The sequence below is a fragment of the Phalacrocorax aristotelis genome, chromosome 9 (assembly GCF_949628215.1).
Source record: "Phalacrocorax aristotelis chromosome 9, bGulAri2.1, whole genome shotgun sequence".
Classification (NCBI taxonomy): domain Eukaryota; kingdom Metazoa; phylum Chordata; class Aves; order Suliformes; family Phalacrocoracidae; genus Phalacrocorax; species Phalacrocorax aristotelis.
In genome coordinates, this window is record NC_134284.1 from 15,510,387 (window position 1) to 15,526,185 (window position 15,799).

Here is a 15,799-nt window from a genome sequence, read left to right on the forward strand (position 1 = left end):
TGACTTATCAGGGTTATCAGAACTTATAGACAAGCCGCTTGAAAGAGAGGAAAGTCAGCCTGAGTAGATCATAATGGCAAAGATTCTCAGAATAGAGGTGCTCTGAGGATGCATACGTTTGGATCAAAAAAAAAAAAAAAATATTTAAAAGACAGAATTTTTCATTCTCTCAGCTTTCACAAGAAAGCATCAATCCCATCCCCTGACCTAAATGCCTGTACAGAATTATGAATCACATACAGCTAACTCTGTGCAGACTATTTGGAAAAGATACAACTTCATCCCCAAATTACTTTTCACCTCCCTTCATTTTCCAAAATCCTCCTCAGGAAAAAAAAATCTAAGCCAACCCCACTGCGAACCAAGGAGCCTTAGCCAGCACAATACCAATGCCATTGTGTATTCAGTTAACACAGTGATGGTTCAGTTTGCGCTACTAGAGGTACATGTCTCCAGAGGAACCATTTGACACTGCGGATAAACCTGAATCCTCTCCATAGCAAAGCAATCAGCACCCACTATTTAAACACTGCAGCGAATAATGCGCAAGCAAATTTTGGAGTTTTTTTCCCTGTCCTTCAGGCTTCTCAAACATCCATGCCTATTCCTAGAGAAATGGATTTCAGATTCTACAAGGTCTAAGGAACAAATGGATCTATACTGCAAGTGAGCTACAGTTAAAGCAAAAGCTTACGCTGCACAGCCCAAGCAAAAGGAGATGGGAACACATTTCTTGGAACAAGATATTCCCAGGCCAGGCCAGCATTACACCTCTCTACATGAATGAGATTTATATCAGTTTAGATTTTGTTACTTCTGGTGTGTGTTATCATGTGCATTAAGCTTCTGGTGCTGAATTGGTTAAAAAAAGAGGGAAATAATTTATCACATTTTTGATTTAAAAAAAATGTGAATCAAAAGTTTGTTTGTTAGTGTTACACAGTAAATACAAGGTAAAGCAGATGTTATACATGCTGACCCCAATGATCCTTACCATCAATTCCAGTGCAGCGATTTGACCATGAGGCAACAAAACCCTAAGAAGCTGAAATTTCTGCTTCAGGTGTCCCTTTTTTACATTAGATTTATATGTCCCACTGTGGAACTATAAGTGCCAAGTGGGTGACAGTTATTTCCAGTTCTCCAAAGGGCAAAGATCACAGAGCTGGAACAAAACTCCTTGCCTGTTTAGTCCTCCTATTGTTTTGATCAACCACATTACATAATCCCTTTTTAAAACTGACGAAGATTCATTCTAAAATGACAACACTGCTTTGATAATTAGAACCCTTCTCTCATTTCAAATCTATTTAAATTCACAATTTATAGGTAAGCATGTCACAAGAAGAAATGGCTATCTGACCTTTCATACAACTCCGCTCCAGCAATAGATGAAAAGAAATATCATCACCCTTCTCCATTTATTTTGCTAAGCCAAAAACACATACTTGAGCAAGAGACAGAATTATCTGGTGCCAGGAGTCTCACACACAGCACCTGTACAATGAGCCCTCACTTTAGCTGGGATTTTTACACACTATGTGGGTGCAAACACCAACGGTAGTAATGGTTCATAGCACTACTAAAACACTTTAGAAGTATCTGTAATGGAATGATGTTTTTGTAAACATACCATTCAAATTATTTAATTACTCATGTGTTTGGACAGCAAGCTCGAACATTTTTTCTCAGTACATTTCACCTCTGCTCAAAAGAAATAGCTTAGCACAGTTAATCATTTTAAGCACTAAGGGCCATTTCTCCAATTGCTTCAAGTTACATACATATGATGCATGCTGCAGCATTCTTTATCACCACTACCCAGAGTTACTATATTACAGTTACATGGAAAAACAGAAGGAGAAAAAAAAATCAGAATGAAAACTATGAGGATTCAATTCAGGTTTTGTTTTGCAAATGTAGTATTAATAGACAGTCTATAGATTTAGCACAAACTTGCTAAGTATGTTGCCTTACATGGTAACACTACTGAAAAAAATCCCATAATCCATACAGTGATACTGATTTTTCTTGCTTATACATTCCCTTACAATCCCAGGGACCTCAACAATAAGTGGTTATTGTACTTTGCATTTGGTTATTGTAGGAGACCATGGAAAACAACTAGACAAGCTGTTGAGCTCCACATAGCAGAAAAATAAAATAAGCCAAAGGGACAGTAAAAAAAGAAAGACAGTGACCATGGCTTTTGTTGTAACAATCAAGTTTCACCACACCAGGAAAATCTCAAGGAAAAATATGTAATTTTGTCTTGACCACGTGTTTGGCAAACCTGTACAGACAAAACAATTCTAGTAGAATGAACTGAGGAGTGACTGCTGCCTTGGGCAAACTTCCAAGTGAGACAGAGCTCATGGCTCTTCCTCTCAGCTTGGCCTGTAACAAGCACTGACCGTCAGCACATCATGACCTGAATAATAAACAACTCCAAAATGGAAATCTGTTCTCAAGCACCAAAAGAAAGTCCCAAATACTTCAGGGTGCCACAGCAAAAATAAAACTCAGTGATAAACAGGGGAAAAACCCAAAACTTGAAAAAAAAAAACCCAATGAAAAATGAACTGGATTTGGATTTTATTATTACTGAAAAAATCATTGCACCAGCTTCTGCCTAAATGTCTACGGTAAGATTACCTTATGAATGACCTAGATGATGACAGGAATAGTCATATTTGGTTATTCAACTACTGCATTCTTAATATTGAAAATCCTATTTTCTCCACGTGTACAGCGCCCCCAGCAGGTAAATTGCCCCAAGACAATCTCTGGTAACACCAGGTTTTAGAATTTACACCAGTTTTACTTACTCTGATTCATATGTGCTATTACCCGAGCTCCTTGGCTTCAGATGTACTTTAAGAAGCTCAGTCACTACCTGGTGCACGTAACACTCACTTATATGAAAGCTCTCAATATGTAAGGAAGAATTAGGACTCAAAGGGAACCTTGTGAAACTCCTGCAGCCTCTCTGGAAGCAGGGATGGCTTTGCCCGTTACAGATTACACCTAAGTGAACAGTAAGAAGAGCCATGATAGCGCTGTGTCCTCAGAGCCTGGTCAAAACCATGTTGTGCCATTACAAGGTAGGTCATTACTACTGTCCCCTGGCAATTTTAGACAGAGATGGAGTGAGGCAGAATGTGGTAATGAAGATGACTAGAGGCATCTGGCATGCTGGATGACAGAAGACTGGTAGGGGTCTCCCTGAGCACCGGGCCCAGTGCAGCCATGCTAATTAATGGCTATATCCAATTATTCCAATAGATATGAAGTGATCTGTCTAAATCTACAATGCGAGTCAATGGCAGAGGCAGTGTCAATGCTGAGGTGACCTGGAATGCCCTTATTTTCTCTAGGCCACAAGAACCCAACCACCACAAATAAAACCATGTCCCACAAATACACATCTCAGGTTTGCTGGAAGCTCATATTTCCTGGCAGTAGGAGAAGAGAGCCCGTAAAGGAGGTATTGATAAGAAAGTCATGAGCATCCCCCTCAGGAATATTTGTGTCAAGACTAATATCTGAAAGGTCAACTGCTGCTGTTTTCTCTATGCCAGTATTTATCTGCCACAGAAGCTCCTCTGTTTTCCAGAGAGAGAAAGAGAGAAAGAGAGAAAACACCTAAGATGCTCCCCTGCAGGTAGTACCAGGATATTTAGGCAGTTCAGAAGGCAATGGTCTCTCTCCTTCTGCCAAGGCCATGCCTTAGAAATACTTCATGGGTTCTGGATGCCTCATAACCAGAGCCAGTCAGACAAAATACTGTTTTGAGGGATTCAAAACCTGATACTGAAGGGAAATTGAACAACATCTTCCTCTATTCCTTGTACTCCCAAGAACCTGAGAAATGTAGAAAGGTACTGCAGAAGAGCAGCAATACAGAAAAGAATGGGATTTTTTTTTTTTAACTATTAGAAGCAACATAAAACAGGCAGAAGCCAAGGAAGCATGCCAGACAATGTTTGGCAGTGATAGTTCACATCCCCAGCCACATCGGGAAAGTAGAAGCTCTATATTTCAGGATTTTAAATATAGCTCACTGTGGATCCATGATAATTCAAAGTGTAACTGAAGCCTTCAGTCATGCAATTGCATTAAAACTTGAAGGATAATTTCCCAAACTGCCAGACTTCCAACTCAAACTAGAATCTGAGGCAAAGATCAGTCAAACGCTTCTCTTACTGTATAGAGCAACAGTGCTTTAAAACTAGTCTGGGAAAAGATCACAGGAAAGAGGGAACATGCCAATTTGTTTAGCAGAATATTTGCATCTCTAAAATCTGGGATTTTTTTTCCCAGTCAGTATTGCACAAATTGGAGAAAAAATAAGCAAAACACTAATTTAAGGCTAGAATTTAAGACTAATTCAGAATTACTTTAGAGATCAAGTTCTTTGTTCAACAAGATGCTGTTGGTAATAACAGTAGGCAACAAGAAATCTAAATGCAGTAAGGGTGAAGAGTTTGGTAGCATCCCCTTAGGAGAGGGTGGGTGCACAGTCCTTACCAGTCTTCCTTGTCTTCTTAAGGCCTCCACGAGGCAGAACTCCAAAGCAGCACCCTCATCCCAGATATACACACCTGGCCATTACATGTGTCACAGACCTTCTCTGCTTCAGGATGGTGAATTTGCAATAGTCACAACTATTGCACAGTGTAATGCTACAGTGACGATCCAATCCATACTATGGGGAGGGAACTGGGTTTAAAAACTGGTTTCTTCTTTCAAACCTGGAGAAGTGAATCATACAAGGAACATGTTTTCCAGAAGAAAGCTCCTACTGAGCACCCTGGTTTGCACATCTGATACTGATGCTTTCACATCTTCTTGTCTAAATTGTGCACAGACAAGCTAGCCAGATGTATTCCATTTACCAAACCCTCCAAAAGCTGTGGTACTTGCTGTTGTGATGACTATCGAGGTGTGGTTTTTAAGTTATCTCACTGACGTAAAAAGCATAATGTTCTACAATTAGTCAACCTTCAACTATGTCATTGCAGCCTGACATCACTGAAGACAGCCATCAAGAGGCAAACACAGATCACAAATCCCTGCCTGTACCTATCCTTCTTCTAAACTGGGACCAATTACAAAAGGAACAGGGAAGCGAGTAAGTAATCATAAGTTTACTGGAATATTGTGCTGGATGATAAACACTCTTCTAGTAAACACACTGTTCTGCCAGGTACTAACACTCCAGCATTGCCCATATGCCTTGCAACAGATTACTGCTTTATCAGTATTTACTGTACAACTCAAACACTGATCCTGCCTCCATTAGTAAAAGGAGAGCCAGCATAATCCTTCCTGTGCTTGACGATTGGTTTCAACTGCACAAATGAAATCAGGGCTTTATTGTCTGAATTACAACTAAGTTCATGCTAGAAGTTAGGTGAAAAATCTTCACTGAAAATGGTGGATATAATTAGTTGCCATCAATCAGTATCAGTCAAACTCATTTTGGACCAGGAAAGCTTGAGGGAAGGGGGGGTGAACAAAAAAAAAAAGAAAGAAGTCAAGCCCTCAAACACTAGCTACATTCAAGACAAGGGAGAAACTGGATTCTGTAGACAGAGATGCTTCACTGGAGGCTGTATGCCTACAGAAAGGATGGGCATTCATCTAGCTGAGCTGTGAGTACACACAAAATGGGAGAACAGATTCAGAGTAAGGGAAAAACACAGAATCCAACTGTGAAAGCATCAGGAAGACAAGGACCATTCAGGAAGTGATGCAGCCCTGAAAGAAAGCAAAGAAATTTTCCTGTGCTGAATGTTGGCTGGAAAGGGAAATTAGGAACACTGAGTGAGAAAGCCATCTTCTGTTCAAGTGTTCTCTGTATTTCCAAATAACTAACAACTATATATATAAAAATAACTTCTATATAACTATACTTCTATGGAACATCTTTTATAACTTCTAAGCTGTGTCAGCAGCACCTTTCCAAGGAGAAGAGTTTAAAAAGGAATTTTCATTATAAGGGAGATCCTGTTTGATGGTTATATATAAAGGCAACCTTAAAACATGAAGCTGTCTCTCAGTTTACGGAAGTCCTGCTCGACTATTTGAAGCCAGACAAGAAACAACACTCAAAGAGGTATCACAGGGAACAAGCCTGCTTTGGCAGAAAATTCCTTGGATGATCCAACTGGTCTTTCCTCATTTCCAGTGTCTGGAGAGTCAATTGAGATTATGCAACTTAGTGTGATGCCAGGACGCTGCAGCCCTTCAGGGTAACCCACAAATATCACGTTTGTTGTCACTCGCTATTTTAGACACTCTAAATATAGGCCCATTAGACTTGATGGTGCTGTACGTTTAGCATGACTACTCCTATTTCAAAAGAATGAAAAGCAACTCTAGAAAAACACATGCTTGAGCAAAGATTGAATTTAAAGGGTCCCAGTATTTTATATACTATTACAAAAAACTATATACAAAGTAGAAACAAAGATCTTGACAAGTCAAATTCATACACAGTACAAAATAGTATGTTTGCAACACTACAGTCTAATACTCCTGTGTCTCATTATATTTGTCTAATTGTCAAAACATGACATAAGAATGCATGGTATACTAGCATGATATACAACAGAGGGTATGAGAAAATCCTTCATTTTTTTTGTTTGGTTTTGGGTTTATTGGGTTTTTTGTTTGGTTGGTTTGTTTTTACTAACACAGACTAATAACTGGTATTAGTAAACATAAAGCGTGTTTCAGGTGAGAAAAAAAAAGAACCTGTTTTGTAGTATCTCTGTCAGCAAGTCCATACCTAGAGAGTAGGTTTAGTAAGATGACAGCGGAGGTAACATTCATTCCTGAGTGTTGCTTACTTATCTCTGAAGTACACAGGGAACAGAACACAAGAGGTAGCTTTTCTTTGGTGGCAAGGGGTAGAGTCCTTTGCTGAAAACAAAGTCCAGAATACTCTGCTTTCTAACTACCAACACTTCGGCATCATCTGGTTCAGTGAGCAGCAGCTGCTGACCTTTACGGTACTACCCCTTGATAGTTACCGGTGCCTGTGAGACACCAGGCAACCTTGTGAATTCCAGAAGAGGAATCCAAGGTATGTTGCCATCTATCTACATGAGATTATGTAAGTGCTACAGGGGTACAGGGCGAAGAGGCAAACCCCTGTGGCATATGGAAGAAGCAAATCACTCATATTTTATTACACTCGATATTTTTCTGAGGAAACTACAAGAGGAGCCATTGCAAGTCTAAGTATCAACAGCAAGAAGAAGGACCAGTTGCACCTAATGCATCAAATAATCAATACCAACCTTATTGTAAGGCTTCCATGATATGCCTGTCTTTTAATCTGACACAAATGCTCAGTTATGAAGCATTCAGGGTATTGACAAATATGCAGTATTATACATTGAAATTCATATGAATCAACTTCCACAGTGTGGCGTGGTCCCTGGTTCCACAGTGGTTGGAATGGCTCAAACAAACAGTCACTGCATCAATGCATTTGCAAGGCTGTCAACCAGCAGATCATAAACCAGAATGATTAAGAATTGAAAAAAAGGCACAGACAATGGCTAATCACTCCATGGCTGGGGCATAATTGTCAAAGTAAACTGTCAATACTGGAATAGTGGGGAGCACTGCGCATCACGCACATTGACAGAGCTGTGCAGACACCCTGGGAAGAACGTTCCCTGTAGACCAAACTGTTTGCTGGGGAAGCTTCTGCAATGGCGGTTCCTCATATGCCTGGTTTTAGCCAGTGGTACACAAGCACTGTAGGAATATGTACTTGCACAAGGTACACAGAATACCTAGAAGTATGCTCTACTTACCTACACTTTCAAGTTATGCATGCGGAAACTGAAAGAGTATGATGAAAGTCACATGGTAAGACAAGTGAAGTCATGAACGTACTCAGCTCTCAACTGGACTTTGGTAATTCAGTATCTTACCTCCCAAATTTTTAGACCAGAATTTCATTCATGTTACATTTCTGGGTACTGTCAGACATTGTGTAACCCATCAGGTCTGGTTTATGCATGACCTGTTTTGTGTTATCCATGTGCTTCAGTAGAGCAGCAGTGTGAAAAAAAACCCAAACAAACCCAAAACCAAAAACCACCAGAAAAAAACCCCATCCCCAACACTCCCTTCCACCCAAGCCTCTAGAAGTTTACAACAGCATTACTGTTGCCTTCAAGACTCTGGAGAGTCTAGTCAGGAAAACAAAGCAGAAAGAACTTTATGAAGACTTCACTCACTTCATTGAAAACTCAATATAAAGGACTGCAGACATGGAGATGGATACTGGGCACTCAGAAAATACCAGAAAGGCCTTTTTTCATTAAAAGGTTTGGAATTTTGACATCCTCCTCTATGCAGTCCCTCTTTGGCAACCCTACCAGCAGTACTGCGTGTTTGACAGCACGGCTACTTATGAAGCCTACTCTGGAAATGGAAGTAATGCTGTCAGGTCACCCCACTTTTCCACCCAACCTCACATAGCTATAAGCAACCATGGTTATTCTGCTCCTCAGCCCATGATACGCCTCATTTGCACAGCATTATGATATGTGGAAATACCAGTTCACACCAAGATTAATGCAGCATTACAGCTCTCTTGCCAGCTCTGGGGAAGCTGAGTCCAGCTAATCTTTGGCAAAGACTGCCTTACCCAGTTGACAAGTTTTGGAAATAGGATGCAGACAAGTAGATTTTAGAATATTTGAGATATTTACCCTTGTCTTTCATAAAGGCACAGACCCACAAAGGGACTGGGACTCTTGTTTCTGTTACCAAGACTGGCAGTGACTCACTGTGGCAGAGTTGTAAACTTGACACCAGCATAATTCACACAAAGAAAAGCATGTTACAAACCACTGAAAGTTAGCAGGACTAGAAGAATTTCCATTCTTTTTTTTCAGACGAACTCCCTGCAAAGAAGGTATTATCACCTGAAAGTTTGTGCCTGTTTCAGTGTCACTGAAAAGATTAATGCAGCTGCTTGGAGCTGCAGCTCCTAAATGTCCATGGCCCCTCTCAACCTGTCTTAGCTCCAAGCATATTCATATCAATAGCCTGGATTGAATACAGGGAGAATTTGCAATCTTTTCTGAGGAAAAAAAGTGAATTCTGATGCCAAACTCTGAGCACACATGTAGTGTAGCAAACTAATACAGCTGCCTCCATTCAGAGAGACTTGGACAATTGCAGACATCAGAGATGAGTTATTTGGGAGGGGAAAGCCCAGATCTGCCCAATCTATTCTACCTCAGTTTTATCCCCTTCAGTGACATTTGAGATTTTGGCAGTGAACATCTCAAAAAAATCCACGCACCTACCAGGTGAGATCCTATTCCTCATGCTACACTCACATACCTTATAATTTGGAATGAGATTTAGCAACATGCACCTGATGTTTCCACCATATATAGTTCTTACATATGGGATATAATTTTTAGCCAGGTAAATATTTGAACTTAGGTGAACTGGAAACAACATAGCAAGGATCAGAGGAAAAGGAGCATTTCTGGTGGCAAGCTTCTGAGCAGCTAGCAATTAAACAGCAACTAATCATTAAACTTCACAGGCTCTACAGCTGTTCCACTGAAACTACTTTATTAGAAAATAAACTGGCCTTGTGCTGTGGAGCTTGACCAGCTCAAGTTTCAGTTATGCAGCTAATAATACTTTTTCTCTTCAAAAATGCTTAGTAGTGTTTTTTCCATGCATTTCAACCATCCACACAACCACAAAAACACCATGCAGTTCTGCAAAATGGTACCTTCTGTTCAGAAGAGGCCCCTGGTTCAGATAGCAAGAGAACAAAATTACTGTATCATATACCCACCCCCATTTTCAAAAGTAAATTAAAGACCATTCTTTCATTTCATTTCACAGCTGGCAAACCCAAGAGCCCACAGAGAGAATTAGTTTATATAAATATTCACATCTATAAATGCCAACTAAAACTTGGCCTAAAAGACCATAATGAAACAAGAAACACAGCTCAGCAAAAAGACATCCCTTCTCTCCAGCTCACCAGGCAGGTCTGCTGCCCTTGGACCAAGAGCGCCACTTTGAACCTCAGCGCCAGAACACACTGTCTACTCTTTGAATATTAGGATAGTTTTGTACTACTAGAGCACCTTCATAGGATCCTGAAGCATACAGGCCAGTTCTGTCCTCCGTTTCAAGCCGAAGGAATTGTGCTGAGACGTTTACTTCAGTTACCTTAATAAAGCAAGATGAATCACATCTTGTTTAACTCCGGACGCCCTGTTAGACATCTAAGCTAGTCATCTGATGCTCTGTTTATAGTCAACAGAAGGAACACAACACCTCCAGAGGATCCTTCCTCTGATCTATTTTCAAAGGAGGTGAATCCCCCTTCAGAAAGGCTATGGCAACTACCTTAGGCTCGCATGTCTTTCACACCTAAATTAAGGCAGCGGAATCACAGTCAAAAATAACATTGCACCAATGCTGTATTTCCCCTCTCACTGATATGGTGTGTTAGTGTAGATCCTCCCCTCTTTCCAGGGAGTCTAACTAGTTCCCCAAACCACAGCACACATTCCTGATCACACACAGCTTCTGTGTAGGTATTTATTGTTATTACTAAATAACATACACACACACTTTCAGGTTATTTTCCCATGCTGTTTTTTTGCTCCTTCCTTTATTACATCCAGGGCTGCTATTTGTTTCTTTCAGGACTCTTTCCTAGGAGTTTCACTTAGTTCTGTCCTCTCAGAGGAAAATGACTGCAAAGCAGCTTAAAAACCATATTTAATATCCAAGATAAATTACTTTATACAATAAAACATATCAGTAGGATCGCAATCTCTCTATCCTACCTCCCCTGTCAGAACAACTGCCTAACTCTGCAAAGAAGGAACAAGAGGCACTTCAGCAGTGGTTTGTTACTCAGAGACTCATTTCTCATTTCATATGAATGCCCCTGAGCGATCAGAGATGAAATCACCAAGTGCTGATGTGAAGTAACGGCACAACTAATCAAGACGTTCCTGTAGCATGACCTCTTCCAATAAATAAAGATGCAGAGTTCAAGAAAGTCTTACACATATTTCTAGACATATCACTGCAGTGGACTCATAAACCTTAATATATCACTGCTGAGAAAATACTTTCAACATTTTAGCAAATGTTTACTGTCAGAAGAGTACTCATTGAAGGATTTTCAGGATGGGTGATGGCAAAAGCTCTTTAACTTTACGGCTCTCTTTCACCAAGTGTCCCTCTATAGAAATTATGTTTAAGAAACCTATAAATTTCAGTAGCTTACTTCCTTTAAGAGTATTTTCTATTAATAAAGCACCTTTTGTTTCTATAGTTATCTAAGAGACACATGCATTGATGTCTTATCTTAATTTTTTTAATATTATGCTATAATGTTTACATTTTCCCTGGTATTTCTTCTGTAAATATATACTGAGGATTACGTTACATTTAAAAAATTGCTAACAAGTTGGTCAAGATGCTATATCCCAAGCTTACACTAGCAAGCAGTGTAAAACCTTACCAACAGGAACACAGCCATAGGGTGACACACTTGGCACTAAGGGCATCGCTTTCACACTACACTTTTTTGTGGCTTTTACTTCCAATTATCTCCAATCTGATCCCGAAGATCAGAATTCACATTAGCACTTGGAGTATGTTAAATGAACTGCTGGAGTTCTTCTGACTAAGTTTTATCCCAAACAAAATCAGCTTATGCGCTCTCAGATGCAAACTGAATTGCGCCAAGTGCAGTAACATCAGGACATTCATCTCAAAGGTGCGTTCCTGCTCTAATGTATTTGCACCCATAGTTTTTCAGAAAAAAAGGGAATGCTAGAAGCCTGATGCTTGCAGTCCCGTGGAGATGCCAGGGGATGTTTTCTCAGTTTTTTCAATCTCAATCTCTGAAAGCTTACACTCCTAAATTTTGAAAGAAATAGGACCTTCCATACCATTCACCTTATTTGCACATTTAAAAGACAGTGAAAATTGATTGCAGAAGTCAATAGGCGATTCATAATCCCTACCTGGAAAGCAATGTTACTCGTACAGTCACCCTCAGATGGATTTCTGGCCCTGTTTAAGGTCCTGGCAAAACCTTCATGATCTACAAGGAGCAAAGATTTAACTGCTAATGTTTCCAGATGCATGAGCTGAGCAGTAAGGCTTCTAGCTGTGTTTCCTAGGACTCAAACTCATCTGGCCACAATTACAACCATAGTCCTGAAGACAACACATACTCATACCCAACACATACAGAGACAGGCATTCCTTCCTTGAGGTTAACCACTTGTGAAGTTATTACATCCATTAGCAGAACTCACAATTCTTTAAAAAACCATCCAGCATGGTTAGAGTCCAAAGAAAACGTATTAAGAAATCAAAGAACAAAAAAATAAAAAGATCTGGTTTTGCCACAGAGTACTTTATGGATTTCTTTTAATGCAACTAACAATTCAGACAAATTGCCCAAGAACAGCCTTCTGAAGGCTCTCCTTTCCTAGCTGACTGCAGAGCGAGCTTAACTGATTAGCTTAGATACATCCAACTTTTAGATGGCCAAGATTACATTAGAAGATTGCCACCACCACACAAATCCTTACAGCTTATTTCCTGATGATTTTTTTTTAGCTTTCCAACTTTCAAACAGAAAGCTAACACTGTTGCAAAGCTTCTGAGGCTAAAACCTTTACTTTCAGCCTGCCTTTAAGAACAGGGCTTTTCAACAATTCAAATTTCACTTATTCTGCTAGTTTATTGGCAACGATCATGACAGATGATTTGCACAAAGCCTCAGTACAACACTTGGGTTAAAAGCTGTGCAGAGAAAGGGTACTACCAGGAACAAAGTGTCAGAGCAGGAGAATCCACAAGCCACGATCCCGTAGCTGATGCCACCTTGGCAACTACCTCACCGACTGGAAAAGTCACTTCTACAACAGGGGCAGCAGAAGCCTTGCAGAGCAGAACATCTTGAGAGATTTGTAACACACATAGATACCATTTATCATCTTCGTTTGCTGATGCCAGACTTGAGATAGCTGAAAATGAAGGACTCTATAAACATGATGTATTTAACCCACTCACAATATGGTTTTAACCCCCCCCACAGCCTGGGTTTCTCAATCAGGGAACCATACCAGCTGTCAGTTCTTAACGAGATGCCTGGCAAGGTAGCACAAACAAGGACTCGAGACGGGGAGTTGGCCACTATTGAGATGTAGCTGTTGCTTTTTTACCCTGCGTCCCTTGGACTATTGTCTAAACCAACCACACAGCAGAGTATTAATTATGCCACTAAAGTAATGAGGGATCCAAGGAACTTGTGTAAGGGAGAGGATCTTCAGTTAAAGACCAAGGTATGCTGTTAAGTCCTTAATGATAATTAAGGATGTGAATCATAAGAGAGTACAGCTAGTCAAAAATGAGATACAGTGCAACACGTAAGAAAAAAAATCCAATCCCTTCTCTTACTGGAAATTTTAATGGTCATGCTTTTGATGCCATTCTTATTTTAAAAATAATTTAAAAGCTACAACTATAAAAGGGCAGCAATCACTGAACTTGCCAACTGTATTCCAATATCTAAGGAAAAGGACATGTTAGATCTGCTTGGGGGTTATTGCCACTTGCTTTGTACGTGGATCGCCATACGAATATCATGAAAAACCTTTAATGTTGCACAGAAAAAGTCAAAGATTTACCTTCCAAAAGCATGATACTACAGATTAAACGTAATTCATAGCAAATACCACTTTATATTATAATCAATCAAACCTGAAAGTTCTTGAAGAGAGAACCTAGCCATTTGGAAACAAAGCATTTAGGAAAGTCATATGCATTGTGTAATGCCATGTAATACACCTCACTGGAGCTGGGGAAACTGCTCTTCAGGCTTCCTTGCGATAACACAAACTTTGTGTACTAACATAATAACTGGAAAATATCAGGGCAAAGTCCAGAGCTCACCTGTCCGTGTAACACAAGGTATGTTTCAGTCATTTTGGAAGAGAAAAAGGAAAAAAAGAGATCGGAGTCGCGTGCCACAATTATTGAACACAAGCATTTTGCAATCAACCTGCAGTTTGAAATTTACTTGTCCGAACGAGTAAGTTTACAAAACATACATTTCACAGAAGAATGATTCACAGCTGATTCACAAGTAAAGAAATGCCAATGTTCGCCAAATTTTTGCCTTGACAATACTAAAAATGCCCTCAAACCAATACTGTGAAGTTATTTGAAGGATAATTCCAGTGAAAGCCGCAACTAAGTATGGGAAGACGTGAGGTGCAAAGTATTGCCTCATCTAGTCAAGCAGTAGAGCATTTTTTTTTTTAACGTGCTATTCTCTGAAAAACTGAAGCCTCAAAAAGAATTAAAGCATGTGGAAAAAATCAGAAACGTTGAGTCTAATTACAGCCAACTAGTCAACAAAACAATTAACGAAAATCAACAGAGAAAAGCGGAGCTACAGTACGGAAAGGGTATTTAACGCATGAACTAGGCAAAAGTACAGGGGAGGGGCTGTCTAGTCGTAGAACAACATAAAAATCCACTTTGCATGGAAATATGTAATTTGAGCTTTTTTTTAACGTAAAATCTACACAGTGTATTCAAACGAGACGACAGAAAGATGAGCGGCGGTTTTTCTTTGCCTTGCAATATCTTACCCGCAGAAAAACATTTCAAAAGCAGCACAATTCAGCAGACTCAAGAAAGGAAAAGCCCAAAACATGAGTAATTGCACAGAGCAGCTGAGGGGTAGGTGGATACAAGCGGCTCGCACGCGCTGCTGTTAATGACTCATTAACCCTTCCGCGGGCGCGAGCGCTTGCACCGCAGCGCCGCAGCGCGCGCTGCTACCCCTCACGCGCAGGCAGGGCACCGGGCAGCCGCTCGGGAGAAGATGGCTGGGGTTGCTAGGCTGCCCGCCACAAACACTCCGCGCCGCAAGGGCCACGGCGGGGCACGCTGGAGCCCGGTCCAGACGGTCGCGGCCGGGAGCGGAGCCCCGGGCCAGGGCGAGGGCCCACTCCAGCCCCTCCGGGGGTGCAGCCGGGGGTTCCCTTCCCCTCCCTCCCCTCAGAAGGGCCGCGGCAGCGGCGGATACACCGAGGGGCAGGGAGCGGCCCCAGCTCCGCCAGCGGGGCCACCTGCCTCCGCTCTAGGCTTCCTCGGCGCCGGTGCCCAGGCGGCCCCCGCCCGCCCCTCCCCCGCTAGCTCTGCCCGTAAACCTGCTCCCCGCAAGCGCGGCGCCGCGGTGCCCCTTCCGCGGCCGTCAGGAGTGGAGAGCGCGGGGGCCGGTCCCGGGCGCGCAGCTCGCCCTGGCTCCTCGCTGACCCCGCGGACCTACCTGCCGCCGGCGGGCGGCGCGGGGCGGGGCGGGGCGAGGCGAGGCGAGGCGAGGCGCGGAGCTCCGCGGGGCAACGGTGCCGCCGCCCGCGCTGGCGGAGCGGGCGCGGAGCGGGCCGGGGGGGGGAAGCGGCGGCGCGGCCCCCGTCCCGCCCCGCCCCGCCCCGCCCCGCGGGGCAGCGGGGCCGCCGCCATTGGGCGCTCCTCGGCGGCGCGGGGGCCGGCGGCGCCGCATTGGCCGGTGGCGGCCGGCGGGGCGGGGCGGGGCCGGTCCCCGTGCGGCGGCGGGCGGGGAGCAGCCGGCTCAGCCGCCGGGAAGGCGGCGGGGGGCGGTTCCTGGGGCCCGGAATTAAAGCCCTGGAATAGGCTCCGAGTACGAGTGAGAGGCAGCGCAGCTCGCTGCGCAGCCTCCGCT

The 15,799-nt window shown here is 42.4% G+C and overlaps 1 protein-coding gene across 1 annotated transcript in view; it reads right to left on the minus strand.

The window, feature by feature from the left end:
* STON2 (stonin 2) overlaps window positions 1-15,481 on the minus strand; it is an 81,506-nt gene extending 66,025 nt beyond the window's left edge. Inside the window, exon 1 of the mRNA XM_075103648.1 lies at window positions 15,386-15,481. The gene's annotated coding sequence lies outside the window, so the exon portion shown is untranslated. The remainder of the gene's footprint in view (window positions 1-15,385) is intronic.
* Between the last annotated feature and the right edge of the window lie 318 nt (window positions 15,482-15,799).